This window comes from Dreissena polymorpha, chromosome 4 (genome assembly GCF_020536995.1).
Source record: "Dreissena polymorpha isolate Duluth1 chromosome 4, UMN_Dpol_1.0, whole genome shotgun sequence".
NCBI lineage: Eukaryota > Metazoa > Mollusca > Bivalvia > Myida > Dreissenidae > Dreissena > Dreissena polymorpha.
Window position 1 is genome coordinate 90,910,800 of NC_068358.1, and position 23,119 is coordinate 90,933,918.

Genomic DNA, 23,119 nt, shown 5'->3' on the forward strand with positions numbered 1-23,119 from the left:
TTATCGAGTTAAAGGATGAGTAATCAAAGAATTAATCTGTTCTAGGTCGACGTAGGCGTGTTCGAAAACATTTAATTTCCAGTGACTAAACGTCAATGCAATTAAACAAAATCCCTTTTCTTTTATGCTTTGCGGCTTTCGGTTTTCATTTTAGAAATGTTTTATTGCACACTTGATGTATAACATAATGACGACATTACACAAATAACACCGGAACTAGAGCATGGATTGATTCATGAAAAAATAATAGCATAATTGTTTTTGCTTTTTAATTATTTTTTATGTATCATTTCTGGTGCCATGATGAACAAGTTAGTAGCTGATGATTGGTCTTATTTGTCTGTCTTTTACTTTCCAATTGAGGTGCAAAACTGTTTTCAAATCTTTATTTGTAAATACTTGTTTAGGGAATGTATTTCCCATTCGCTTTTTTATTGAAATACTATCGAACGTTTAAGTATCGAATACAGAAAACTGTTGAGAAACAAATCCGTTACACGCGGTCATTTATCTGTTTCTGTATTGAACGGCTGTACAAACCATAATTTGGAATAACGTCTTTAATAAAAAAAAATATGTATGATGATTTTCATCCTGAGAGATTACATAGCATACTAAACAAAGCAATATATTTAAGTTGCCTTTTTCTGGTATGGATTGCTGTTATACTTCCTTAAAGTTTGTGCCGAATACTGGTTGGCATCAGGCAGACGATCGATTTCACGCGAGGTCACCAAGGAAGTTCAAGTTTGGATGAGATGGTCGCATCCATGTAAATCATGAAACAAAATATGTAATACCCATGTATTGTAATTACACAACGCGTTCCATTTTGTTTACATCTCTTAGTCGTGTTATCAAGTATAAATAAAGGCTACATGCACAGATGGCGTCATATTAGGAAATCTTTTTTCAGTTTTTTTTTCGTTCTCAAATAAAAATACTTAATACACAATCAAGCATAGACTTAAACAAACTGTGTAACAGTATGCAGTGGTTTGTGGCTAAAGCTATGTAACATATATGTTTGAACACGACTACGGTTTAAATATGTGCAAAAGAAGCACAATAGCCGTCTTATTACTATCCTACAAGCATTCTTACAGTGGGTAACATCACGTGTATTTTCATATACATAAGGAACTAAAACCAGCATTTGAAAGATTATCGTAACTTGATATTGTTGAAAATAAAACAAAGCATATGAATATTATTGCTAAATTACGTTTGTCGTCTCACAAATTATCTATAGAAACGGGCAGGCACCAGAACATTGAAAGAGATCAACGCAAATATATATTATGTTACCTAAATGACATCGAGGATGAATTTCACTTTGTTCTTAAATATCCGTATTATAGTTATGTTAGGATTATTTGAAAAATATTATAGAATCCGGCAAAATATGTTCAAGTTTATTAATCTAATTAATAGTTCAAACAAAACTGTGTTGAGAAAGCTATCCATGTTTAGGTTAAAAATGCTTTAAAATAAGATAAAATATCATATCTATATATATGTAGTGTAAAACAAAAACACATTTTTACAAAGAAAATAATGTCAGCATTTTGTAATTATTGCTAAAATTGTAAAACTATACGCACATCATTGTGTAATCATTATGTATTAACCTCATCCATGTGACATTCTCACGAAATGTGTTCACGACATATTCTATTTCCTGTTTATTTAGATTAACTGTTCTTGTGTGTTTTGCGTGTGCTTCAACGCATGCAGTTATTTTGTATGTATGTTAACGACGATCAGCTTGACACGCTTAAGAAAAAAAAAAGCTATTCTGTGCTGTGCTGTGCTGTTTTGTTATATATAGTGTAATTGAAGTTTGTTTACTGATCTGTATGCAGTTAAGCCCCGCCTATCGTGGGTATTTGCTTTAACCAACACGTTCGATGTGATTGGTGTGCTTGTCTGTCTTTTGTTTGTACATTTACCTATAATTTCAGCACTGCAGCCCTCAGCTATAGTAGGTATCAGCATCGGTGCTGTAATCGTCGTGTTCGCAGTGATTGCTGGGCTGGTTTACAGGTAATTTATCCATGCACTTTGCTGCTTATGTTTCTTAATGTTTAATTATAAAAAAATATCTTTATTTTTAACTGATAATTATTTAAGTATCACAATACAATGTATAATTGTATGATCTCGGCACGGTCATGTGATTCGAGTGAGCCATTAGCCGTTTAATAATTTTAAGTCAACAATTTGAATACGTTTTGCGAAACCTGATGCTTTCTGTTGACACATTGAGAAAACATTAATATCTGTAGCTCTTTTGTGTGCTTCAATTAAAATACACCATATTTCATTAAGACTTTAAGTAATGTAAGGATATCGGGGCATTGGGCAATATTTCTGCTAGACGAATATTGACATTTTGTAATGGTCAACTAAAATAAATATGTAAACGGAATCACGGATAACAACGTAATGTAAAACAGTGTGGCCTTTGAATAAAAACCTTTAAGTCTTTTTTTTCAGCGTATTCTTTATTAAACGAATTAATCGTTTGTCGTGTTGTTTTGTAGACGAACGAAAGCAGAAGCGGAAATATACAGTCAGTGGTGGCGTGTGCGCAGTGAAGACATCACCATGACAACTCAGTCGTCATTCTTTTCTAGAAGAAGTGATGTAAAGTATATTCATTATCAAACAAATAAGTATTCATTCTTCAGTGACAAATATATCAAAATAAGAACTCATATTTATCGACTTATACATTAACCTAAAATGAATCAATATAGTATCTTAACAACAATCGCTTCTCAAATAGGCCAACACGTATATAAGGTCAATTATGAAATGCATTCTGAACGTTCAAAAAACCAATCAGAGCGTAATATATTTAAAGTAATGAAGGTGAAAATGAACACTTAAAGTTTGTTATTGGGACAAAACTGTTTTTACTTTGACTTGAATGCCTCATGCATGAAAGTATACATAATAGTCAGCTGCATGTTAATAAAACAAAGAGAGCAGTGCCTAAATTTTACTTAGTTGAATTTGTTTTAAAGGCTTTAAAAATAACAAAAAGGCTCTTGTAAAACAAAATCATTCATATATACTAAAGACTTAAACTAACATAATTGGTATCAGGTTTATGACAGTAGAAGGAAGTGAATAGCATAATTTTTGAAACGTTAGCTTTGCGAATAGTAATAACTGATTTCTCTTTAAGCAAAGACAGCTCGAATACGGAAGACAAAAAAAGTTTTTTCATTCCAGAAATAAAACAATGTAACAATCTTGTTTCATAATATAATATAAAATTAAATTTACGCATAACAGTAACCCATATGTGTATTATACAAAATGACAAGTACATTAAAATGTTGAAGTTAACCGTATATCTTACGGCAATATTATGTTCTTAGTTACATAATATTTGCGTATTGGAACAGGGCGTTCTGTTCCTTTCATGGTAGACCAATGTACGAATATGTTTATGTGCGTTTTACCTTTAAAATGACATTGAACCGTGTTCATGTATACTATTACGCAAATATAACTTTGTCCTACAATGTTTTCTGTTGATAAAGATTTGTTGATATTATCTAAAGATACATAGTAGCTTTCTATGCTGTAAATTAAACGGGAGGCATGATTGAGTTAATTACGTTTTAATTGCCTTTTCTAATAAGAATCAGGTATCTGTGCCAGATTACCATAATATTCAATTTCTGCATTGAACGTATATATTGGGTATTAAACACAATCTATCACTCGGCAGGTTGACGTTGATGAAAGGTCGTTATCACTAGCAACACACGCAGTGTGCTTTCAAACTTCTGTTATGTACAAGGTAATTTCACTACATTACAATTCATGAAAAAAAAGAACTTTAAACCCCGCAGTTTTGCTTCCGTCTAAAACCAGCACAGATAAACAATTGGAAGGTTAAGAACGGACGTTTAGAATTGTAAATAAGAAAGTGCATGTATTAATAATATTTACAAAGCTACGCTTACGTAAGATTTAAGCCCTCCTGAACTACATGTTGCGTAGTTTTCATACTTTATCCCACCCGGTTAATTGCAAAAATAGTAATTCATTTAATCAAAAAAAATTTGAACGTATATTTCACTTCTGTTTTATATAAACATATAGACAGAACAGAATAAATATTTCAAATGTAAAGTTTATTTCTGATTTTTCCTGCTTCGATCTAGGGTACAATGGTGTACATGCGCAAACCAAAGGTCAAGTCCATCTCAGTAGATAGAGCCTTCATGTTGGAAATGAAACAAGTGGGTAAATATTAGAATTTCGCACGCAATGACAGGCATTGTGACTCAATAAGATGATAACATGTCTAAAGGGATAATATATTTAAATTACGAAACTCCTAAATATTATCAGGATATATTATTTCGCGACCAATGCATGTTTATTTAAGCTTTATGACCAATTATATGTGCAGTACAGCACACAATTTGCCTACGCATTACAAGACAATACATACATCAGAATGTTTCATCCGTAAACATTAACGATGACATATTGACATATATAGTGTTGATGTGGTTCCAAACTATCATTATATGATATTTTAATGTGTTTTTTTTTTTCTTTCGCAAGAAATTCTAGGGAATTTTTGTTGCGCAACTTTATGGCGTTCAATGAAGACTCGTGTGTTGAAAAGTCAAAATCATGGCTTAACACATGTTTCAGATGCGTGATATCACATGTCCGAATCTTACACGTCTAATTGGTGTGTGTCCGGACACCAACAACGTGTGTATTCTAACTGAGTATTGCTCTAGAGGAAACTTACAGGTATGTGCAATGAAGGTTTTAAGGATACAGTTCCAGTAGTGTTATCCCATAGTGCATTCAAACATGAATGTGCCTTGACATTAATTTGCCAATTATGCAGATAGTTGAGCAGTTGTATTTTTGTTTCCTACGTTACCTATACCAATGATCAAGTCACGGTTTACCGTGTGTAAATTAGTTATTTGGTCAATAAACAATGCTTTATCGGACAAAAAACTTACATTTCCGTTTTGTTGCTTTCAAAATTACACTGACATGTGCATGCAATATTCACCAGCGTATAGGTGAAGTGTACCTATTAAATGTATTGCCATCCGATTGCGACGCAAAGTCCGCTCCAAAATGGCACCTTTTTATGTTCATATAATTTTATATAGAGAATTGCATTTCCTTGCAAAAATATAAACCGATAACTCTATTATACCGAAACAGAAAAATGCGTATATTGTTAAGTTTGCCTATACGATTAGAACCTTCCGTATGTGAACACCTACCGATATGTAATAGTATCTGTTTTCATCGTACACACATGGCTTTTCTTGAACCTGGTCATATATTTGGTTAGAAAACACAATTCCAATATTTAAAACATATTATAAAAAATCTGTATTCACTTCACTAACTTTGTTGAACGTATAAAACTTATTTTTTAACTACATGTGCCTTTGTTATTAAAAAGGACTGTTCTCAACAAATATCTTTTTTTCATAATCTACCGCATTAACGCGATGACAACCACACCTGATAAATGTTTGCGAATCCGAAAAATGTTGATACAATCAAAACGCGCAATAAAGAGAAATCATTTTGGTAATATATATGACGTCATAAAAGGTTTGGATGTGTTTCAGCCGTTTTGTTATTTTACGTTCGAAAAATGCATGCATACAACTCAATTATGGGAAAGATGAATATCAGGTTATTTATTAACACAGATACGTTTATTTGCTTGGCATTTGCATGTGAAACACTAGCCAATGCTAGTTGTTTCAGTGGACTGAGCCTCGTTAAAATACCTTATCTGTATTCAACAACACAAACTTATTTTTCTGTAGAAATGTGCAAACTGTAAAAAAAATCATCAAAAACTTATATACTCCCCGAAACCAAACTTTCGAAACTTGGTATGACATTTAAAGGCACACCATGGTAATAATGGATTACAAGAAATAAAGGAATGTTATCTAAACATTTCACATAAACGACAGTTTATTTTGACACGTGCACCGACAATAATAGGCAAAAATAATTGAATTGTGGATATACATATAATATAACACAGTTTCAACATATGTGTAAATAAACTGGGGCTTTGTAAATGATATACAATCTAAATGATATCGAGGATGAATATCGCTTTATTATTAAATATCCTTACCATGCCGATGCTAGGAGTACATTAAATCCAAAGTATTATTGATCTCGTCAAACTATGTTCAATTTTATCGAACTACTTTATGGTTCAAACAAAGTAGTGTTAAAACTAGTCACATTTTGTTAAAACTGCTTTCAAATTCTAGAAAATGTCTTATATATGAAGTATAAAAAATTAGTTTCGCAAAGACATTAAGCTTAGAATAATGTTATACTTGTTCTAATTATCAAACTACATTTGTACATAATATCGTCACTATGTATTAACCTCATCCATGCGCCATTCTGACAAAAACAGGCTTTAATTCATGCCATTTAAAATTGATCTTTCTCCAATATGATGTATCTTTTGTATTTAATTGAAATGCATGCTGTAATGCATGTTTATATATATATATATATATTTCATAGGAGTGAAAGACGCATCCTCATGCTTGGATAATCTCGCAATTCTGTTCAATCAAACAAACGTTTGATACTTAAAAAACTTGAATATATACTCGATTTTCTTGCATAGGAACACGTAAAAAACTTATCCCAACAAGTGTTTTTTGTTTTACTGAAATCTAAACGGACACTTAAATAGTATATCATTTTATGAAGTATTTGATGCACGTTTCACGTATGTAAACGTTGTTGGTCGTAATATGGAGTAATTGAAATGTTTTAACCTATTAAATATGATATATGACTACGAAATACTAACAAAAAAGCCAGTTTATTTAAATTTTGAACAAATAATGACGACGTCTTATTAATATTAATAACTACGCAAGTATGATTTGTGATAAATGCTGGGTGGGCTAAGGGTGTGAGGTCAGATAAGCAACAAATCTGGTTCAAAGTCCAAATGCTTTACTTTGACCGTTCTAATGCTTGAGTCAACTTTAACTATTTTGATGTGTTATGTCGTTGTGTATGTACTGTCCCCGATTCTTTGTTCACTGTTTGTAGAAGATATGGAACTTTTTTTACAAGATAGTAACCTGTCTGGTTTAAATATAGACGACATAACCTTAATTTTATTGTTATTTGCAGATGACATGGTCATTTTAGGCAAATTGCCATAAGAATTACAGAACAATCTAGATAAACTTTACCAGTATTGTAATTCATGGGGGCTCAATGTGAATACTTCAAAAACAAAAATAATGGTGTTTCGCAAAAGGGGTAAAATTTGAGATAATCAAAAATGGACATATAATGGACAAAATATAGAAATCGTTGATAATTTCAATTATCTCGGCACTGTTATTAACCACTTTTAATCAAGAACATTTGGTTTGAAAAGCTCTAAAGGCGATGCATATTTTACTCTATAAATGTAAGCAGTATTAACTTAAGCCAAAATTATTTTGTCAGTTGTTTGATTCTTTTGTTGGGTCTATTTGTTGCTATGCCTCTGAAATATGGGGTATTAATAAATCAAAAGAAATCGAACGAATTCATTTAAAATTTTGCAAAAGATTGTTGAATGTAAATATAAATACTTGTTATGCTGTAGTATATAGTGAGTTAGGCGGATACCCGTTGTATGTGAAAAGATATGTACGAATTGTTAAATATTGGTTAAAAATTGTTAACAGTAAACATATTATTATACAAACTGTATATATCCGAGCATTGAATGAGTGTATTAAATGATGCAAAATTTGGGTTGCACATGTTAAACAATTGTTAAATGAATACGGATTTTCCCATGTGTTTGAAACTGCAAATATAACTAATAGTAGTTCTTTTGTATGTGAATTTAAATGCAGACTTACTGCCACCGCTAAGCAGGAATGGTTTGGAAATACGAATATAAGTTCTGTTCTAGATATGTATAGAATTTTTAAAACCTCTCTTGAATATGAGAACTACTTGGATGTATTGTCTAAAAATCTACGTGTATACTTTGTTAAATTAAGGGCTTCGGCCCACCCGTTGAGAATTGAGACCGGAAGGTACTCACGCAACAATATCCCTCATGAGGAACGGTATTGTCTTTGTTGTAATCAACGGGACATAGAGGATGAATTCCATTTTATTTGTGTTTGTGCATGCTTTCGTTTACTACGTCAAAAATACATTAAACGTATTTATTTCATGAACCCATCTGTTGTAAAGTTTAATCATTTATTGACATCAACATGTAAATTTGAAATTATTAATGTATGTAAATATGTTAAAGAAGCCTTAACTATACGAAATTCTATTATAACTACCACTAATTGACTTAATAGGTTTTTTTTTCTTATTAAGTTCCCATAAATATCTGTCACTTTTTTTGAATTGATATTATGTGAAATAATAGTTCTTCTGTTTTTGTACTTACTTCAAAAATTATAACATATATACCATACCCAAATTAAACGTAATAGTTTATCCTTACTGCCTTTAAAATAAGTATGTTTCTAATTTTCAAAATCGTTGTTTTTTCTCTGTTCATATTTTGTTTTGAAATTTCACTGAATTTACAAATTGAATTTATAATATATATATATATATATATATATATATATATATTGTTTCATTGATTTTGTCAAAATTATCATATTTTGACACGTGACATTGTTTAATCTATAAATATATGCATTAAAGACGATGTGCATATGTATAAGTCTGAATACACTGTCTGTTCTGTCTGTTCTTTGTACAGTCAAATGGTTATTTGCGTTAAGTAAAATATTTGTTTACATGACTTTGTCTTTGGAACATTTCTTTGCCTATATATTTTGATATAGACATAGATAGATAACCAATGCCACAGAGCATTGAAAATCACTCAAATGAGTAAATGCATGTTAAACTATTATCTTTGTGAAGAATGATGGGCTCTAGTAAATATATCACTATTTTGTTTTTCCATTAATACATAATATATTTTCCCATTTAACATAGTATGATATTATCTTAAATCTTAGGACATTCTACAGAACGAGTCCATTCAACTAGACTGGGATTTCAAACTTTCCCTTATCAACGACATCGTTGAGGTAAGCAAACGATAAAGGGAAGGAACTATATCTCAAATAATAGTTTTATGTTGTTAACGCTATTTTCGCTTTGACAATGATTAAATGAAGGCAACTATCAGTAAAGTGTTCAACAAACAACTTTTCGTGAAACAGGTACACATGTATAACACAATTAGGAAAAATAACGTTAGCACAAATTACAATATTGAGAGTCTTGGTTTTAAACAAAAATCTTCATATGCGTATGTAATTGTGTACTCATGAATCGTAAGAATTTTGACGGTTACAAATAAGGTAAAAGTCGATTGCTGATTGCGCATGCACTGCAAGTTAAAGTATTGCCGTGTCTCGTTTGCGAATAGCAAGCAAAAATTGACAAACCTAGAATGACTTTAAAAAAAGAGGACGAAAAGGAACAATAGGAATGATTTTAAGCGTCGGAAGAGAAAGAGTAAGAAATAGTTCTAGTATAACGTTACGATTTGTAGTCTAAAGATCCATTAAGCGTTCTTGTAAATCTTGCGTTTGTAAATTACGAACAAACAATCCTACGCATAAAGATGTAGATTCAGGAAAACCAAAGAGCTGAATGTATTTCTCCAAGAGCACGCATTACCTAAATGGATTCATTAAACGCAATTTGATGATTTCTTTTCTAAGGCTATTCGGTCCATTCAATGCCGTACACTCAATGATCTACTATTGGCGCAGAATGTTAGGACATCAAAGGATTCTGTCATTCTGTACGTCCAATTTTTTTAGAATGTTTGCAAGCCATCCGGTATTTAATATTTAACAATTAATGTATGATTTTTACACAGTACAGATACCATTTACAATGGGTTCCTTTGTACAACCCTCTGTTCTGTATGTACCTGGCAGGGAAGTGTAATTTGTTTTGTATTTTGGTTTGCATATTTCTTGTTTGATAATTTATCTGCAAATATGAGCAATTTGAAAACCGCTATATAAGTCCACATATTATGTGTATTATTTACCAGTATTTTGTTTATTCTTAACAGGGCATGCATTACTTACACGCCACTAGTATGGGCGTACACGGGACGACTCACCAGTTCCAGATGTGTGATTGATAGCAGATTTGTCCTCAAAATAACCGGGTTCGGACTCAATTTCATCAATAAAGTGTATGCAAACAAAATGCAAGCGGAAAACATGTATGGTAAGAAAAGTAATTTAAAAAATAAGTTGTTTGTTTGAAAATAGTGTATGCATGTTTATTTTTGACGTTCAAAGTATATGTATATGTCATTACAATGTCAAGGAAATGCATCAAAATTCATTAAATATTAAAGCGAAACAAATAAACAAAAACAGACGTCGACAGAAAGTATAGCAAATCAGTAGTCTTTGTCAATAAATTCTCCTGGAAATAAGTAAAAGAGTTTGCATTAAATGAAAATTGTTATGTACCGGGTAATGTGTAGTATGTGACACCAAAGCCATGCCTGATAGTCACATCTTTATTAATGTTCTGATTTTGTTTTCATGTTGGCTTATTCCATTTACCAGAAATTTTAAGAAATCTTACACAAAATGCTGCTCATAGACCCCGCGTTGCTCAATCATGTATAAACGACATTGTGTACTCTTATATGATATTCACATTATATTTTGTTATACAAATTGTTCAGTAAAATACCAATTTACTTAACAGTTTCGTGAGTACCGTTCGAGTTATTAATTCGTGCAGACGGATCAAATTGTGTTCATCTACGAGAACTTAAACATGATAACACAAACATAACTTACACTTAACATAAACTATCACAAACCTAAACTCCCACTTGAGTCATATTTCAAATGCACTTTTGCAAACTGGCACACATTATATTGACTGCAGTAAGTTTGCCAGAGCTGCTCTGGATGGCTCCGGAACACCTCCGAGTGTATCCACCGCGGCAGATCTCCCAATCAGGAGACGTGTATAGCTTCGCGATCATTCTGTACGAGATGTGCACGAGAACTGAACCTTACACAGATGAGACCTGGTATCAATCTTTAGATGGTGAGTTTAAAGTAGCCTTGTATTGTTGTAAAGTCCCTCGATTCTCTTTTATTTTAACACATCTATAGAGGAACTTTTTGGATACAGGGCTTATTTATTATATTATAGATAAGTTTTAAACGTTTTTCGAACTAAATAAAAGGCAAAAAAAATATGTAGAACTTATTAAAAAGACATGACATTGCATTTAATTTATGAGCTCATCTAAAATGTAACTCGGATCTATCACCACTTACTTACTAGCGTTAAACGAACGTTTAAGGAATGATTTCATTCAGATTTATGTAAATCCGTTTCCGGATTGTCATCATATAATGTCATTATAATTAGATACCCTTCGAAGAATTAAACGTGGTAGCCCATGCGTCCGTCCCACGCTAAAGGAAGGAGGACCATTTGCCCAGTATCGTCAACCTTACAAAGTGTTGCTGGCATGAAATTACAACGGAACGACCGTCATTTTCAAACGTGAGGAAAGTCATTAAAGGCATACGAATGAAACGGTAAACAATATCACTAAATTTAAAAAGCCCTGTCTAATTACTTAATGTAATTACTTGCTTTTTTTAAATAAAGTAAAGAAATACAACTTTATACATACTTTGAACGCTTTGCTGAAACAGTAAAACTTCATTTTCACGAACTATTGTTTATTTTATACAAGTGTTGCACATCGATTGGATGACTATACATACACAACTCTGATGAAGTGTTCATTAAGATTGTATGCTGCTATTACACAATCAACAAAATATTATAATTAATAAGATTAATTTAGTTTCTTTCGAATTCGTAAAATAGTCATATCAAATTGCTACAATTACGGCAACGGACCAGACCCTTACGGAGCCTACCCTGTGGTTCAAACGTAAAATAAATGCGATGTATATCCTAGTTTACCTCGAGCTGGACTGTATGTCATACAAGTTTGCACCCTTTTATTTATAAAATACAAACCAACGTTGCTACTTAACATAATAATTTGTGATCAACAACAGATGTATAATATTCTGTTATAATCGTTACTACATTTACATAACAAAATAAACTATTTATAGATAAATGTAAGGACCCGTTATTTCACTAATTATATCGATTATTAAAGGCTTATCCATGAAAACTTACAGTATTAGACTTAACACAACAGTATTAGACTTAACACGACAGACATATAATATTTTCAATTGATAGCGTTGTCCGGACTCGAAACCCGAACAATCATGACTTCCTTTCATGGGCAACTGTGTAATACTTCATATTTTTTGTTAATAAACTATTCATAGATAAATGTAAGGACCCATAATTTCAGTAATTATATCAATTATTAAAGGCATATTTTTGCAAACCTATATGTATGTTGAGTTAAGTCTAATACTGTAACACTTTCTATTGATAGCGTTATCCCGACTTTAGCATAGGTTTACTTTCGTTATTCGATACTGTCTTACTAATTAGAAATTCTTTTCAGAGAACTTTACCTATTACGTAACAAGTACGAAACCTATTTTACCTCAGCTTCAATAAAATATTAAATAGAACCATATCTATTATGTGTTTTTAGCACTTAGTGTGTGACAAATATATATGCGTGTTCGTTTGCACTGGTGATTAAATGTGTAATAAAGGTTTATGTATCGTTATATATTTTTCGTTTCTTTAATTGTTTTATTGCACTATATATGTATGTGTAAGAGGTATACAATATTGAAAAAAATAAATAAAGCTTTACTTGTTTGTAAATGCTTTCATCCTATTCCATATTAGGGACGCAAGCGCTTCGCACAACGTGATGGACGTTCTCCTGAGGCGAATGGAGCAATACGCCAACAATCTGGAAGGTCTTGTCGAGGCGAAGACACAGGCTTTCCTAGACGAGAAGAGACGATCCGAGGAACTACTGTATCAAGTATTACCAAGGTATGTTTGCAGGAAAACGAATAGTTTTAGGGTAACTAAAGTTGAAGCACACTTACCGAATTATTAATTATTTTATATTTCAACGTATTTGACGCGGCAGCTTTTTATATTAAGTTATAAGTAAGACATTCGTTTACTGTTTATGAATTACTTTTGAAATATATGAGGGACATTTAATGTTTGTACCATAGCATCGACATTTTATCAAAATATATCGGATTTAAAAATGTCAAGATTAACGAGTATTATAATTAATGTTTTTAATCGCCGACACTGTAAACAAATAACAAAGTACTGCAACTGAATTATACAAACACATATACATACTGTCTTGTGTTGTCTCTTTGAGAAAAGCGTTTCTAGAGATGTAACCGTTTGTATTAACAGGAGCGTTGCAAACCAGCTGCTAACAGGAAAATCTGTAAACCCGGAAGCCTTTGACAGTGTTACTGTATATTTCTCGGACATTGTTGGCTTTACATCTATGTCAGCAGTAAGCACTGCATTCCAGGTAAAAATAAGTATATGTCAGTGTCCGTTTTATTCCTAAATATGGGCATTTCGACGAATATAATGGGCTGAAAACCGTGTCGACTGTAGCTGTTTATTGCCGTTTTAATTATTGCTGTGTAGCTGACATTGATATACAGCCTTTGAAATTAACCCCATATCAAACTTTCATATGTACCAGCAATGAACTCTTTAAAGCTGGTCCTAGGTAAGTAAACATATTTATAATATAATAATTTTTATTTCTTGATGAAATAAACACGTCTTGTTTGTTCGTAGACAGGGTGCAGGATCAACGGGATTGCTCAGGGGTTTACACACGGGCTGGAAGGAATGTAAAAACACCGTAAAGAACTTTATTTTTGCAAATATCTTTAAGTTATTGAAATTTGCAAAACTCTTTAGTGCATAAAAGTTTTTCTTGCAGTTTGTGCCGATATCTTAAGATTAAAGAAAGGTCTCTAAACGGTTTATGCATGAATTGTATATGAATGTATGTATTACTATCTGGCACAAATAAAAAAAAATGTATGCACAAAAACAGAAAGAAAACAGTGCAATGTCAGTACTAATAATTATGTTCAAAAAGTACCAATCTAACCAAAACCCTGCCTGTATTTCGAATTATGTTGGGTAAGTCAGTAATCTTCTTAGTAAAACCATATTCGTTATAATTTGTTATAATAAGTTTGACAAGTTTCGGTAAATCACTAATATCTTAAGAAAAAACATGTCGGTATTTACACGTGTGTTCTGTAAGTCAATAATCCCATTGTGTTAACCTTGCTGATGTTTGAAAGTGAGTGCGGTTAGCAATTTCAGCATGAGGAAAACCATGCTGGTATGTTCGATTATGTTCGGTAAGTTACTATCAGGTGAGGAAAACCAAACCGGCTCTTGAACTAATGTTTAATACATTACTAGTATCCTAAAGAACACAATGCCTGTTCTTGAAACTGTGTTCTATTAAGTCGCTGAAGACAATAATGGTATTCGAAATTATGTTGAAAAGTATATTATATACCATGGATCCCATACAGGTAATTGACAGAATGTTCGGTAGGTAACTTTTTTACGATGGGCCTTCTTGGATAAGAGAACAAGATTTAGGCATTCGTATGCCTTGTTAATTTTTCAGTTTCATTTAAAATAGTTATTGCAATGTTGTTGAATACCAATGCGTTGAGTAAAAAGTTGATTAAAGTAACGTATTTCCTGTATTTGCTTAAAGGGATCTTTTCACGCTTTGGTAAATTGACAAAATTGAAAAAAGTTGTTTCAGATTCGTAAGTTTTCGTTTTAGTTATGATATTTGTGAGGAAACAGTAATACTGAACATTAACCATGCTCTAATATAGCCATTATATGCATCTTTTGACGATTTTAAAACCTAAAAATTATAAAGCGTTGCAACGCGAAACGATTGAATAATTTGGAGAGTTCTGTTTTTGTCGTTAAATTTTGTGAAACTACGAAGATTGCTTATATAAGGTATAAAATACGTCAAGAATGTGTACCCGGCGGAATAGCTCAGTAGGCTAAAGCGTTTTTACTTCAGGACTCTGGCAGGACTCCAGGGGTCACTGGTTCGAAACCTGCTCCGGGCAATGTTCTTTTCCTTTTTTTAATTTTTTTCTTGATTTTTTACTGGAGCTGTTACGATCCAATGTTTACATTTATCAATATAAAGCATTTAATGAATAAGTTAAAAAAATGCCAAAATCTGTGAAAAGGCCCCTTTAATATATGATAAAAATGTTTATTTTTCATTCTTGAAAAAGCTGGAAACACAATATATATTGTGACGAAGCTTTGACTGTAATATGAATCATTTTTATTCTTCGTTGCAGGTGGTTGAATTCTTGAATGACCTTTACACGTGTTTTGACACTATCATCGAACATTACGACGTTTACAAGGTGGGTTTAAGAGGCCTTTTCACGCTTTGGTAAATTGACAAATTTGAAAAAAATGTATCAGATTCGCAAATTTTTCTTGATATTTGTGAGGAAATAGTAATACTGAACATTTACCATGCTCTAAAATATCCATTATGTGCATCATTTGACGATTTAAAAACCTGAAAATGATAAAGCGTTGCACCACGCAAACGATTGAATAATTTGGAGAATTCTGTTGTTGTATTTTTTGATACTACGAGGATTGCATATATCAGGTAAAAAATGCATTGAAAATGGTAGAAGAGCGGATGGTCTAGTGGATAGAGCAGTGGATTTTTGCTCCAGGAGTCAGTGGTTCGAGCCCCGTTTAGGGTTACTTTTTTAATTCTTTAATTGTATTCTTGTTTTTTGACTGGAGATTTTTAGACCCAATGTTTACATTTATCAATATAAAGCATTTAATGACAAACTTCAAAACATGCCAAAATCTGTGAAAATGCCCCTTTAATGTACACACACAATCAGTTTCATCAACCGATACCTTGTAAGGGTTATTACACTTTTTGTGTAACTGTATAGTTGGCATTTTTCGTTAATCTTTAAATTAAGATTGTGCATGTTTTGTCTAGAAGATGTACACGTGTGGTCAATTTATGAGCTTTTTTATTTCTTTAATTGTATTATACTGAAGTGTGTTTGCCAGATTGTAAAATTATTCTATTCATTTGTCTCCATTTCATGGTTGTTTGTAAGTATATTAACTCGAGGGTACTATGCGAGCGAGTCCAAACATTATAGCAGTGAATATAATTTGTTTACGGTTTGCGTGTATGCTATAATAAACATAGGTGGAAACTATCGGCGACGCCTACATGGTCGTCTCCGGGCTTCCAGAGAGAAACGGCATTGAGCACGTGCGACAGATTGCCCGGATGTCGCTCACCATTCTGAGGAATGTGCGGCAGTTTGTGATAAGCCACATGCCTCAAACATCGCTTAAGGCTCGGATAGGATTGCATTCTGGTAAAAAAATATTCATATATATATATATATATATATATATATATATATATTGCATGTATCGTACCTGGGGAGGGAGTTAATCAAAATCATTGCTGTTAAGTTCTTCCCAAGATTTTCAATCTATATGTTCAACAAATAAGAATCGTCGTGTGGATTATAGCTATATATTTTACTTTAACTCTTATTTATTACTAATTTTGTAAAACGGAATATAAACAAAGTTCTTTAAAAGAACAAAAAATGCATTATAAGATTGCGTCAATAATATTTTGTAAAGTCTGATCACTTGATAAGCATGCTCTTAAATGCACCTCGTGGATATCGTTCTGTTCATGTAAGCTAAAAGGAGCAACACTACTATTATGCTGATAATAGTGATTCAAAAGCCGACCAAAACAACTCTTGACTGTTAAGTGTAGCGTTTTCTTTTTTGCACCTCTAGGTACAAGTGTAGATGCAATGTACATATACATATTTTACCTTATTCGACGACGTTGTCATCAAATTCCCAGAAAGTTCACGAATATCCAAACAATCCGAAAGAATTGGATTCAGTATATTATAATGTGCACGCAATCTATTATGAACTCATATCTCAAAACACAGGCCCAGTGTGTGCGGGAGTGGTGGGTCGTAAGATGCCCCGCTACTGTCTCTTCGGGGACACGGTCAACACCGCCAGCCGAATGGAGTCTAGCGGAGAAGGTATGGTCTTTACAAAATTCATTATATTCTTAATATACTTTGTTGGTGCCGGTATGCTTAAATAGAATGTTAACCCAACGTCTAGTTTATCCACTTTGTAATGAAATGGTCCCAAATTTTGTGTTTGCAATTCCTCTTACTGTTAAGTAAACGAAAAGACCTTAATGGGTAGGATCATTGCTAAGAAAGTAATTTCGGATGCAACCAGATTTTATCTGAATTTTTGCCCTGTGGGTGTCTTTTAATGCTACCGGATTTATTTGCCGTTATGTTAAGTTACTGACACAAAGGTATATTGGCATTTATCATTTTCTGTTAATTTAACCAACATTAATAAATCATGTATATATATATATATATATATATAAAAGCATCAGAAAACAAGCATTAATGGTAAATTTGACAAAGTCAAAGATTTAATATATCAATGCGATATTATGTAGTAATCAAAATAATAAAATGAGAAAGAAGCTACATAAATGTTTACAAAGTATTTATCTAAGTGTTATATTGAGAAGGAAGCTTATAGCTGGCTTATACTAAGTCTCTATCAATAATTGTTAATGAGCTACCGATGAATACCCAGGTACGGTGTAGATTACCGGCTGTTAAAATTATATCGTAATGTAAATTCGATAATACAAGTAAAATATATGCTAGCTACAATAAGGGCAATACACAATGGAAGATAATTTATGAGGTTATCGTAGAATTATCATGCATATGAAGTGGTGCTGAATATGAATCGGGTAATTCAAAGTATTTTCAATATGATTGTGAGGTTATGGAATAAATGAAAATAGAATGATAGCACAAGAAAGGTAGAAGAGAATAAGAAGCCGCTGTGCAAGGCAACGGTTAATACGTAAGCTATGTTACTTTGAGGAATTAAGTTAAGGTATACGATTGCAACAAAAATATACCTGAACATGTTAAGATAGTTCTTAATTACTTCCATATTTTCGCCTTAAAGATCGAATAGTAGTAGTGGCACTGTAATAGGTCGGAACGCAGGCAGGTAATAATTTAATGGAGTTATTATGTAATAACGATAGAAACGAGAAGTGAAGACATCCTAAGTCGTGCATGATAAATAGTGGTCATTCTTTCGCCTTAAAGAGACATTTTTACGTTTTGGTTAATTGACCAAATAAACAAATGTTTCAGATTTGCAATTTTTCGTTGTAGTTATGATATTTGTGAGGATACAGTAATACTCAACATTAGCCATACTCTAAAATATCCATTATATGCATCTTTTGACGATTTAAAAATCATAAACATTATCAAACGTTGCAACAAGAAAGGATTAAATAATATGGGGAGTTCTGTTTTTGTCGTTATATTTTGTGACACTACGAGGATTGCTTATATAACGTATAAAATACGACAATGAGATTATGATCACTTATGGCCGAGTGGGCTAAACGATAGGTTTTTACTCCTGGCGTCAGTGGTTCGAGCCCAGTTGAGGGTTACATTTTTTCTTTCTTTAATTTTATTCTTGATTTAATAGAGTTTTTTTTTTAATCCAATGTTACAAATATCAATATCAAGCATTTAATGGAAAACTTAAAAACATGTCAAAATCTGTGCAAATGTCCCTGTAACAGTAATGCGAAGGTATTTTAGTACCAAATTAATTACGCTTCAAGACCTGAAAGTGACATAGAGGATCTTGTATAAACTAAAAGAAAGTTTTTAACTGTATAATTGATGGTGAGAAGGACCGAGATGAATTTTTACGAATATTATCACAATATTGCAGGTGATAAATATCTTCCACTCTTAAAGAAAGCAACTTATTGAAGGTGTAAGACAAATTAAAGATGTATACAAATTGTCAGATTGTATTTAGATCTGTATTTGTTTGTTGATTCGCGGTGCTTTTTTCATCGTGTAAATTTTGCAATCATGCCAAACGGGTTACACCCATTATTACTAGTCTTGCTTTTTGATGTATCTTTTCGAGTTAGTTTTCCACCCCGGAAGTTAAATTGTCCCGGACAACGACGAAATCTTAAAGGAATCTTTGTATTGATATTTTAAAGGGACGATCGATCCATAGTAAATTTACAAGATCTAATAATGTTGATTTTTCTCCAAGTCTTAATTGTAATTGAATCAATATAAACATGAGTTAGATAAACGATATCTTTATGAAAAGTTACTTCATTAATTAGGATATCTCTTAGGAAGAGAGGATTATTGAATTTGCGAGTTATACTATTTTTTTAAATTAACGGGGACATGGATGTCGAAGGAATAAACAAAACTAACAACTTATCTGCCCAAGAATTGATTTTTGCATAAATGGAGTTGAGTTACGTAGCAGAATCAATGGTATTACCGACAATTATGTATAGTGCAGAATCATCTGAGAAAATGCATATTGGGCGAATGCTTCTTTTGAACCATGCAATTAATGTATACATGAAATAATAGTGGTCAAATGCTAGAGGCTTGGAGGACACCTGCAGTTATAGGTGAAATGTCTGATTTGACACTGGAAATTAAGACAAACTTGATTATGTCGTATAGTAAGACAGATAACCAAATTCCCTGCCTTGCCATTACGACGCCGGCAATGAATTATTACATCGTGTTACACTCTAATGTTTCGAAAGGTTAAGATACAACTGCTCTTACTTTGTTGTCTATCTATAGCTTGGCAGAATGATTCGTATACGGCGACTGACCGTAATGTCCTTAAGAATGATTCGTATTTGAAGGGTGTTGTAGAATATGTACCCGTATAATGAATAAAATATGTTTATGTTATATTTTGTTCAAGAAATGTGCTCAAATTCATATTTTGTAATGTATTCGACAGTTAAAAGATATTCTAAATTATGTTCTCAAATTTCCTGATGTTTGTTCGAACATAAAAACATAAAAATTCTGAAAAATACGATAATTTATTAAATGTAAACATGTAAAAAAAATGATGTTAATGTATTAATTTGCCGTTTTTAGCTACTTGGAAATATAGCGTCATATATACCGGCGGGTATTATGCCGCCAATGAAAATTATGATTATTGGTTGAGTTACGAATAATTCAAGACTAATTAGTATTAGAACTAGTACCCGTTATGTCGGTTAGAGTGGATTGTATAGTGTGTTTTATTTCAGCAATGAAGATACAAATTAGCGACGAAACTCGGACTCTTTTAAAGACGTTTGAAACGTTTGTAATAACAAAACGGGGGATTATTGAGGTGAAGGTAAGGACAGGTTATGATTTTTTTCTTCGAAAACAAAGATTAGTTTTTATATGTCCCCCATTCTATACTAGGGGGTATATTGTTTTTGCCCTGTCTGTTTGTTGGTTTGTTGTTGTTTTTTTTGCGTCAAACTTAAACATTTGCCATAACTTTTGCAATATTGAAGATAGCAACTTCATATTTGGCATGCATGTGTATCTCATGGAGATGCATATTTTGAGTGGTGAAAGGTGTCAATTTCATCCTTCAAGGGCAAAGGTCAAATATATTGGGGGCATAGAGTTTCATAAACACATCTCGTTTGTTCTTGTGTTTAGTGTTTCATTTTAAGCCTATACTGCTTTTTGAAGCATTATATATATATGCAATGTCGTTTTGCGCCGATGTTATTTTCCTTTTTTTTACTAAAGATTGCACATTTTAAATGCAGGCTTTTCCATTTATATTTATTTGTTTTCGAAATACATTCAATATTTTTAAGTCGCTCGGATTTAATTACTGTCTTCGACATATCTACAGTTCGACATACCATTGTCTGGATATAGTCTATTTACAAATACATAGTTTAAATTATTCCGTTTGCAATCAGTTGTTCAGTTTACTTAACACACACACGGATCATGTCGGCCCTTAACGCTCACCTGAGTTCACGGAAAACAATTGTTAAAGAAGTAAACCGATAGGAGGTACGAACATAGAAAGGGAACACTAGGATATCCATAAATGCAAAAATATGTGTATATAAGAAACAAATGCCCTTCATTCCACTTTGTCTCAAACATTCGCTCATGTCAAAAACAAGATTTTTATAACCAATATGACTTGTAACTTCAAATTGTGACATTGTCATTTCGGCTAATGTGATAATACACGGGACGCCTAATATCAACATGGTATGCATTTTTGGAAGGTTGTTTTCAAATTTGATGATCAATGAAAACGTTACAAGCTGTTTCGAGAGAAATGAAACCTTCGAATCTCAAAGTGTGACTGCGAGCATGGAGGGAGAAAAGTTTAACACACAAAATGCAGTGTATTCATTGTTGTTATTATTGGTAAGTGTTTTTTAAATAGCATGATGAAGTACAAAGCTGTTTGATGGCCAAAGTCGATATATGAACTTTTACAGCGGGACTGAACGATTTTGTCAAATATTTATGAATGTATATAAAATGTGTAAAAAAAACGTATTATACATACATTTCAATATAAATTAAAATAAAAGTTAAGAAGAACATGTGTTGAAAAATGCGAAATAAGCCAGATATTTAATTCTGAAATCGAAAATGTCTGTACAGTTGAATTCGCCAGCATGTATACCAAGCATGTACATCTAAATTTAGTTTTACGGATCATTTTAATTTCATGCAAGCGATATCTATTCATACGACACACGAACACTAACTCCGATCCTAATAAAAAGACGAATGCTTCGGTTATTGTAAGAAAATATGTACGAAATATCTTCGTCACAATCGGCTCGGGGCGCTTATTTGTCTTTGCTGCATTTTATGAAATTCGTCTTCAATGTATAATTTGTTTGCCTATTTTGTGTTATTGTAACATATTTTTATCAATATATTACAATTTAACACATATAAAAATTGTGCAGTCTCGCTTTTAGTGCAATGTTGACATTTGAGGGAGGCATACCCGTTTTACACTTGGCTTGTCGTCCTCTGATTTATTGCATTCGTGTGAACTTATTTCAACATGCTACATTTCATGCCAGTGGTATGGCAGATGGAGGATTGTAAGCTGTTTTATGATAAAACATGACATTTTGACCTCTACGTGTGACATTGGTCTTTAAGTATAAAGACGGCTGTTAAAGGACGACACATCGTGTAATGATGGTTAAGTTTTGTTCCAAGTTAGTATACAATCACACAATATATGACAAAGTGTATGGCTAATAAAAGAAATCTTGCCGCAAAAATTAAATCTTGACTAGATAGAACATCGGGTGCTTCTCGCGACACCTCGACTTATGATGTTGTAGCATGTTTATTGCGAACTCCATCAATATATTTTTAAGCTATGGCTGAAGCAAAAACTGCAAAATAACAATTCGCACAGAAGCATATCCGGATAAACCCACAAATGTACAGAAGGACAGTGCGACTGCACTATGACGCCTTCTTCCAAAGAGGGCATTAATGAATAACTCGAATCTCGAATTACACTTGAACTCAGAAGTTAAACACAAGTATAATGTATATGTATAACATCACAGTCCAAGTGCTGTAACTACATCAACCTATATACAATATTAACAAAGAGAGATTGCCTCACATGTTACACAAGCTTAATCGATGACCATTTTATAGAAATATTAAAACAAAATCACCCTATACTTAGTGCTGCTTCTTTCAGGGAAAGGGTTCCATGACGACGTACTGGTTGATCGACGAAATTACAACGCAAAACGATGGACTGGACCTTCCAATGCCAATTTAAGTGCGGTTATACAATCAGGAGCATGGAGAGGATACGTATATTTGGATATACATATTTCCCCCGGGCCATTCACTCTTCATTTATATTTCTGAGAAATAAATACGGTGTTTTTTCACAGGACCGTAAATTCCGGAATAATTGTTAGTTAAGAAAAACTTTTTTTCCGTAAATATTTTGTTTACTAATATGACCTTTGAAAATGGATGTTCACATTTCGTTT

The 23,119-nt window shown here is 32.5% G+C and overlaps 1 pseudogene; it reads left to right on the forward strand.

Annotated features, from left to right (window-relative positions):
• LOC127878591 (atrial natriuretic peptide receptor 1-like) overlaps positions 1–22,899 on the forward strand; it is a 31,124-nt pseudogene extending 8,225 nt beyond the window's left edge.
• Positions 22,900–23,119: the final 220 nt, after the last annotated feature.